The sequence below is a fragment of the Urtica dioica genome, chromosome 7 (assembly GCF_054948205.1).
Source record: "Urtica dioica subsp. dioica isolate 48M chromosome 7, U.dioica_male_clone48M_v1_H2, whole genome shotgun sequence".
Taxonomy (NCBI): domain Eukaryota; kingdom Viridiplantae; phylum Streptophyta; class Magnoliopsida; order Rosales; family Urticaceae; genus Urtica; species Urtica dioica.
Window position 1 is genome coordinate 25,806,810 of NC_142762.1, and position 9,525 is coordinate 25,816,334.

The window sequence follows — 9,525 nt, forward strand, 5'->3', positions numbered from 1 at the left end:
ACTTTTTAATATGATTAGATAATTCGAGTGGATCACTTAGATTAAAGTTAATGCTAGGAGATAAAATAATAATACTGAAAGTATATTGAGTCGTAGACCTCCAACATTGCCACAACACCGTGAGGATTAGAGATCCCTGCTTGATCGGCGGTCGTTTAGACATGATGATCTGCTCCTAAGGACAGTTTTTTCTTATTCCAATAACAAGGTTGTGTCTCTAGCGATAGGTGGGGGAGTTGAATTTGGCGTATACTGGCTAAGTCAGTGCGTTTGGGTGATACTCTTTCTGCTGAAATGTTGGGTTGACTCATGCGTGAATCCAACCGGTGGTTGCTCATGTGGTCAAAGATTTCGAATTAATTGGTAGTTAGTGAACATAGTTATGAAGTGTCATGAACCACGATTGTTCACTAATCTAATATGGTTCTCGATTTTCACTAGGTGCACTCCGTTACGCCACCATAGTGGGACGGACTGTGGCTATTGGTGGATTACCGTGGAATATAAAAACTGGGTTCTTTTCTTCAGTATTTTATCCCGTGCTTGGTTGCATTATGTTTTTACTTTCCTAAATCTTATTGATAGCTTGTTTCTTTTCATATTGCTAATATATATGTGCTTTTATATTTTAGTAATCATGTCGAACCCTATTATGGCCATGTTGTCAAAAGACGTCCTGACTGGTGAGAATTTCCCAAAATGGAAGTCTAACTTGAATATTGTGCTGGTGAGTGAAAGCACTCGCTTTATCCTCACTGAAGAGAGTCTTCTCTTTCCGACATCAAATTGATCCCGCTCACAGAAGGATGATTTTGACAGTAGACTGTGGCAAACAACAAAGCCATAGCCTACATGCTCGCAAGCATATCTGATGTGTTGCGAACAAAGTTGGAAGGTAAGGAGACTGATGTGGAGCTAGATCGTTGACTCCCTGTAGGAAATGTTTGGAATGCAGAGTGAGCAAGCCCATATTGAACTCACCCGTAAGTGCACTAGCACTAGGATGATTGCGGGAACTCCTGTGAGGGATCATGTCATGAAAATGACTAATTACTTCACAGAAGCTGAACTCCATGGGGCTTTGATGGATGAGGTCACTCAGGTGGGAATTATCCTGAATTCCCTTTCGAGTGATTTCATACAGTTCGCGTCGAACTATATCATGAATAAGTTGACGCATGGACTGCCTCAGCTATTGAATGAGTTACGGACTTTCGAGTCTATCACTCATCAAGGAAAGAACAAAGGATCGGCTCTGTATGCTCACAAAATCCAAAAAGAACATGTCTTCTGAAGCTGGGTCATCAAAGGCACGTCCTAGTACTTCGAAGGGGAAAGCTCCCGTTAGCAAAGAAAGGAGAAACTTCAAGAGAAGTGGAAAAGGAAAAGAGAAGAAGCGTGGAATGGTGGGCATATGCCACCACTGTATCACACTGAAGGCCATTGGAAGAGGAACTGTCCTTTGTACATAGCCGAGCTTGAAAAGAACAAGAAGAATGCTGGTAATGCATCGAAAAATTCATGATATCCTTAAGTTGTTTTTTAGGATAATTATTCATGAGCATACTTCTATTCTTGTTGCTGAATATATCTAGAGGAACACGATGGTGTTGGTGAGCTTGCTGAGCAATGTCGGATTCAAGCCCGAATTATTGAGAAGCTCATACTCCAACTCAAGATCTAAAATTTTATTACTTTCATTTTTGGATTTATTTTTTAACATAAAAGTTGTGTCACAAATAATCCGAGGTTTTATGGACTGTAGTCTTTTATGACTATTCCAGATAGGATGAATCTTTTCTTTCTTTATGTTTTATTACATTATTTATGAAGATATGAATATGTCATTAAATATTTCTCTACTCATTTATGAATTTCCTTAAATTGCTTTTATGATATTTGAATATTCATAAATGCTTAACCCTTAATTAAATATAGAATATGAAGGACCGTGTTTCCGTTCATTAACTATAGGTGTATAATATTATATTATCCGAGTAAATAATCTCTGTTAGAATTTTAATTAGCTTTTATTGCTTTATTAAAACTACTATTATGAATGTGTTTTATGAAATAATAAGAACTGTTTAGAACTCTGGTAGTGTCTAAATAATTATCTCATATCGACAAATGATTTGTGTGATTAAGAGATAATAAGATAACACTACTTTAAAGTTAGTGTTGATGATATATTGATTGAGTGGGAGGATCTTTATAAGAACCTAGACACTCTAGTTCAATAACTAAGTGGGAGCTTCCTTGAATGGAACCTAGTCACTAGAATTGATTAAGTGGTAGCATCCTTTATTGGATCCTAGTCACTAGAATCACATTATTGAGTGGGAGCATACTTTAAAGGATTCTAGCCACGATTGTTCATTGAATTTAATGGGAGCATCTTTATAAGAATCTCGCCATTATTGAACAATATAATGAAAGCGATGTCCTTCACAGGACTGTTACCATCATTTATGATGGAATCCTTTAATATGGATTAATATTGATATCATGACAATAATATGACTGGAAGTGTAATTAATTATTGACTTTCCATAAATAATCCATTAATAAGTGGGAGTATCTTTAATTAGAATCTTGTCGCTATTGAACGAATTTAAAATAGCTTAATCCTTCACATGATTTTATGCATCATTTATGATGAGATTCTTAAATGAATCTAATAAGCTATTAAATCATACAATAAATGGAAGTATGCATTACTTGCCATTAAGTAGAAAGCATCCATTAATGGATCATTGTCTTTAATCATCAACAGAATCTTTCATTAAATGAAAGTATTGATCTTTAATAATGAAGATCAAGCTAACTTGTTTTAAGTCAATAAACCATTATTTAGTAGATCAACCTGTCAAACTATTAGCTTGTAGGATTTGAGAGATCTATAAATTGAACAATGAATGTGTTCAAACAAGCGGATTGGTACTTAAAGGATTGAGCCCTTGAGAAGAGACATTGGCAATGATGTTTCTCTTCTCTCTGATACCACGAACCAGTTCATTTGGGATCTTATTTAAAATAAGATGAACTGTCCTTTGAGGAACATGTTCTGTTGACTTTGGATCTAAGTAGTTAGATACTACTGAACCTTTTATTAAAGGGTAATTAACTTATATAGCCACACGGTTATAGTGAATTGAGATATAGCCCACCTTTAGTTAATTTCTTGTAAATAGCCAAGTGGACATATTAACAGATTAGTAAAAGACTTATTTAACACAGCTAAACATGTATGAAATAGGTAGTGAATAGGCTGCCACGTCTGTAAATTGGCTATTTACAAAGTATTTACCAAAGGTTGGCTAATTTACAATTCATATAGTTTAGGTGGCTTACTTAACCAATTTTTTGTTTATTAAAAGGTAGATCTTTAAAAAACGAACAAATAATCATATGATGACTCTTGGATTTTTGTTATAATCGATATTCTTGGAATGATCGATATGTGTTATTATTATACACGTGTCATTGAGAAAGTTATTACCATTGTGTAATGGACTTAATGATGATACGATTGATTGAGCTAAAACAATTTATGAAACTTGAGGTTTAAAAACGACAAACTCGTTCCATAAATATCTCAAACTTACTTATTGTGTTAAGGTATGAGCTCAAAGTTGAGGCTAAGGACATTGTCAATAAGTGGACTATAAATTAGCCCTTTTGACAACGCCAAATTTCCGAGAATACTAACGAGTGTTTTAAAACACTGTAATATTTTGGAAATAGTTAGATACTTAATTATTTAATTTTAAATCCTTAAAGTCATGTATATTGAATATGACTTGACCAACAAGGATGCACAATAAATAACTAAGTAATGGAAGAAGTCAATAAAGTTCTTATTGAAACATATTTAATCACACTATGGTTAGTGGTGATGAGATTTGAGCATGCAACAGTGCAAATTGTTAAAGGCACCAATAGATGTACACCAACGAATAGGGTAACTTCGTATCTTTAGATATGAAGTCTGGTGTATAGTTTGAAACATACAAAATGTTAGAATGTTCTAAAGTAAATTATTTTACTAAGAACAAAATGACTTGACCTTAAGAGGTAAGTCAAGAATACTTGCATGTTAGCATGGACTGTGGATATATATTTGGGATATAAGTCGAATCGATATAACATGTGGAGTATGATAAAATTGAGAATCCATGGGAATTTCAATCCTGGGTCAAAACTTCTGAAACTATCTTTACAATGGCTACGAATAAATTGACTCATGGTAACTTATCTTCTCTAGTCAAAATGGGCGATTGTTAGGAATATTGCCCACTAGAAGATGATGATTACTAAATAAGATAAGAAGTTACTTTATTAGCATCATATGATTAGTGGGTTGAGGTCTGATAACATTAAGAATCAATAACAACTATCATCCATAGTCTCCGTATCAAACTGAATCGCATGCTGGGCATCCGAGATCGGGCGGTGAACTAAAACTTGGTCGATGACTGATATGTGCCTTATCTAAAGTCATATATGTGGAGCACAAGTGAAGGTTGATCACTTAGTGGGAGCATTCTGCACTTGTGGTAAGTGTATGACCCGGACAGACCTTGCTTATAGATGTGTCGTTTAAGGACCGTTATGACACACTAGCCAGGGTCACAAATGATGGTCACAGTGACGCTTGATCTTAATCCTGAAGTGATCATGGACTTCTAGGTCATGTTACCAGGTTCTTTGATTCATCACCTTAAAGGCCAATGAAGGTTGGATAAATGGATGTTTTGGGAACTCGTGACATGATTGTAGAAGAAAGTGGTTTACAGATACGGAATCCAGCCTTCCTGAAAGAAGGTTAACATTCTCTCACCTAAGGGTTGATTCTAGAACCGATTAGTTATGCACACTACCAAAGTTGGCTTACGTTCGGTTGAATCTTTCGCTGGGGAAGCAACGATGCTTAGGGCTTATATGTAACGAGAAAGGTATAATGGAACAAATTGACCTATCTCGATATGGGTAGAACCTGGAGGGTCATGATCACGTACTGACAAAATCAGTGGACACTTGTTACAATGAGTAAATATAATTCTAGTATTAAAGGAGAGTTCATTCTTAGGTTACACGGTGGAGTATTGACTAAGATTAGACGAATCGATCGAAAAAGAGAAAGGACTTTTTTCGTCTCTTGATCGGATTTGTTAAGCTTCTACTACTAGGTCCATCGTCTCCGATTCAGCTTCGATAAAGGCGGATAAGAACGTTAATATAATAGTATATATTATTATTATAATCTCAGTTGCTGTAATAGTGATTGACAACATTAACTTCCAAAAAGGGTATTTTGGGAATTAAATAAATATTTATAGTAAAGCCGTTTATTTATTGCTTGATAAAGTAAATAAACTTATTATTTATTGTTAGACAAGTAAATAATTGTTTAATGAGCTTAAATCTATTGGGCCTTGAAAAAGCAAAAAAATCGCATACCCTTACGGTGTTGAACGTTTTTTGCACTGGTGTGGTAACCAGTATTTTTTTTTGTTTTTTTTGTTCCTAAAATATAGGAGAATAAATATGAGATATATTTTTCTACATTCTCTCCTAATATTTAGGCTAAATATTAGGAGGATATTTAGGAGAAAATCTAGGAGAATATATTTTCCTAGATTTTCTCAACTGCAAAATATTTTATACTGTTGTATAAAATAAATCCTAGATACCAATCTGATGGATGAGAGAAAAATAGGATTCACTTGTTGAGATCCAATGGCTGAGATTTAATCCACTAGTGTGAACACAATAAAAGGAAATAATATCTTTTAGAATATTCTGGAATAATATATAAAGATACCTTTTAAGCTGCTATAAATAGAGGGTTGATGTGAAGCAAAATTTAACCTAGTCAAACAGCGAAAAACGCCTTCACCTTCCTCCTTGTGGCCGTGAGCTTCTTGCTTCTTGTTCCCCTTGGAATTGCTTCAATTCCATTCATTGAAATAAGAGAGAAAGATCAGAAACACCTTGTTTCCAGATCTAGTGAGATATAACGAAGCCCACTCTTTTGTCTTATCTTCCTCGAAGATTACGTTTCGGAAGACTTTGGTGTCATCACATCGAGTCCTTGAAGGAGGAGTTTCAGATCTGATCGTGTGGAGGCTTGTACGTTCAAGACGAAGACGGATTGTGAAAGCTTTCGGTTCGTGAGCCAAAAACTGTAAGTTTTCTTAAACTCGTCTTTTATCTGATATGGTTGCTTGATGAAGTTTCTTATAATTAATTAATTAAGTAATTTAGATCTTGTTTAATAATCATGTTAAGAATTAGCTCTTGTTAGCGTAATTATTCTTTTCCGCATTTAATTGGTTATTTAAGGTGCACTAATCACCAACAAAAGATGGGTGAAACCTTCACTATACTTGACCAAGAGGAGTGAGACTATTTTAATACATGTGAACGCGACGTACGATGAGTTTTTGCATCTATTGTATGCCACGCTACAACTTTCACCTTCTACTCATAAGTTCTATGTTAAGTACGAGACTGAAGGGTCTGTGCCACCAGTTATTATTGTGTCGGACCTAAGTTTGAAATGTTATTTGCATCTTCAGAGGGAGAAAACAGACATATTACAATTGAATTTGGTAGTGGACATGGAGCAATTGAAGCCAGACCAACCCAATGTTGATTCTGATATGTCGTGTCTAGAGACGGGGGGTGGTGCTGCTGAAATCCCAAACCACAACTCTGCACGAGTTGGTTCTACTCAAACTCAATCAGATATGCCGTGTCCAAAGTCGGAGGGTGGTGCTTCTGAGACCCCCAACCACTATTTAGAACGAGTCAAACTCAACCAAATATGTGGTGTCCAAAGCCGGATGGTGGTGCTTCTGAGAACCCCTACCACCATTCGGCACAAGTTGCTCCCACTCCAACTCAATTGGATATGCCGTGTCCAGAGCGGGAGGGTGGTGCTTCTTAGATCCCTAACCACGACTCTGCACTAGTTGGTTCAGATAAAATTTTATGATATGTCTTTTCCAAATACAGAGTTGATGTTTCTGAGCTTCCCAACTACGACCCAAGTTAGAGTCCTTTAGGTACACCAGGGCATATTCATGTGTCTTCAGGCACACCGGAGCCCACTCCAGCATCTTCAGGCACTCCAGAGGAGTGCCATTCACCTTCATCAGAAGACCCAACAGACTGGATGCTTGACGTCGGTTTGATGGATATTCATTCTCCCATAAGAATATTCAAAGGAGGAATGTATATCAACAAAGCAGCTTTTAAGAAACATTTAAGCATGTTCTCTATACTCAACCATTTCTGTTTTAAAACAAAAACTTCTAATAAACAGATCATCCATGTAGTTTGCGTTGATGACTCATGTGTGTGGTCAATTCGTGGAGTTAAATTACGGTAAGGTGAAGTCTTTGTTATGAGAAGGTAAACACACATACATATTTTGTACTCCAATATTATAAAAATTGACATTTTGTGACCATGATATCACCAAATCTTCTATCTATCGTGACAATATCATCACAAATTACAAGTTAAGTTCGTGACTACAACGTCACGAAACATGGTCATTTTGTGAAAACATCGTGATCAAATTTAAGCAACTAAGAGTGTCATCTCTATATCACAATGTGAGTATGGGTTATGTGGTGTAATATATTTTATAAATTTTTTCCCACGTACTCACAAGTTCAAATGATTCTTGATACCACTGTTCTTCAGTGATAATAAGTTTTGGTTTAATCTCTAAGAGGAGAACAAAGTTTCGTGAGCACTCAAGTCAGTAATTTTATCTTTTCGTGACGTACACGTCACGAATTTTTGAAATTTTGTGACCACATATGGTCACGAATTCCGAACATTCGTGATCACGTAGTCACGAAAAAATGCATTTATTTGACACTAAGAACCCATATTTCGTACTGACCTAGTCACATAAATTATATTTTTTTCAATTTTCGACCGGATCGAGTTGACTAGAAAAAAAAACGTACCGGCTTCATCGCCGGATACGATGAGGTGTGGAATTTAAAAAATTGTGCGTATATGGACCATGTAAGCCAACACTGTAAGAGATCGTGAGATAGTGACTAATATTATATTTTGTCCACAAATATAATATTGATGTTAAAAATCCTAGTTATATAAAAAAAATTGTATACTTCAAGTGGAATGTGAAGACGTATGTTTTTTTTCCTTAATTAAATATACAAAGAGTATCATCTCTCGATCACAATGTGAGTACGGGTTATGTGGTGTAATGTATCTTATAATTTTTTTTATTTTTCACGTACACACAAGTTCAAATGATTCTTGATATACCACTGTTCTTCAGCAAACAAATAAGTTTTGGTTTAATTTCCAAGAGGAGAATAAAGTTTCGTGACCACTCAAGTCAGGAATTTATCTTTTTGTGACGAACATTCATGATAACGTAGTCACGAAAAAAACGCATTTATTTGTCACGAAGAACTCAGATTTCGTGTCGACCTAGACACGAAAATTATATTTTTTTTCAAATTTCGACCGAATCGACTTGACTGGAAAAAATGTAGCAGTTTCAAGGCCGGAGACGAGGAGGTGTCGAAAAAAATTATACGTATATGGACCATGTAAGCCAACATTGTAAGAGATCATGAGATAGTGACTTGTATTATTTTGTCCACAAATATAATATTTCAATATAATATTTATGTTAAAATTCTAGTTACATAAAAAAAATGTATACTTCAAGTGGAATGTGAAGATGTATGTTTTTTCCTTAATTTAAGTAATAAAGAGTGTCATCTCTAAGAGGAGAACAAATACGGGTTATGTGGTGTAATGTATTCTATAATTTTTGTTTTAATGTTTTACATGTACACACAAGTCCAAATGATCTTGATATACCACTGTTCTTCAGCGAACAAATAAGTTTTGGTTAAATTTCTAAGACGAGAACAAAGTTTGTGACTATTCAATTCAAGAATTTTACCTTTTCGTGACGAACACGTCACAAATTTTCATAATATTGCGACCACATGTGGTCACGAATTCCAAACATTCCTGATCACGTAGTCACGAAAAAATACATTTATTTGTCACGAAGAACCAGGATTTCGTGCCGACCTAGTCACGAAAATTATATTTTTTTCAAATTTCGACGGATCGACTTGAATGGGAAAAATGTTGCGGTTTCAAGGCCGGATACGAGGAGGTATCCAAATAATTTCTTTTAAATGTCCTTACATAACTTTCAGAGTAATTAAATATGATTTTAAATATCCTTACCTAACGGTTTTCACTAATATTAATGAATTTCAACTACTATTGTGCCAACTACCAAACATTTATCACACCTGGTTGCTTTCTTATAAGATATGTGAAGTGAAGAAGCACAGAAGAACATCAAAACTCATCATGCTACTAAGAAAAGTGTGTGCATTGCTGTTACGAATTTAAGTCGGTGTTTAATTTGAACACCTTGGCTTTCCATGTTTAGTAGGTTCCTTAGCAAGCCGAGGCGTTGGAATTAATGCTGACTTGAAT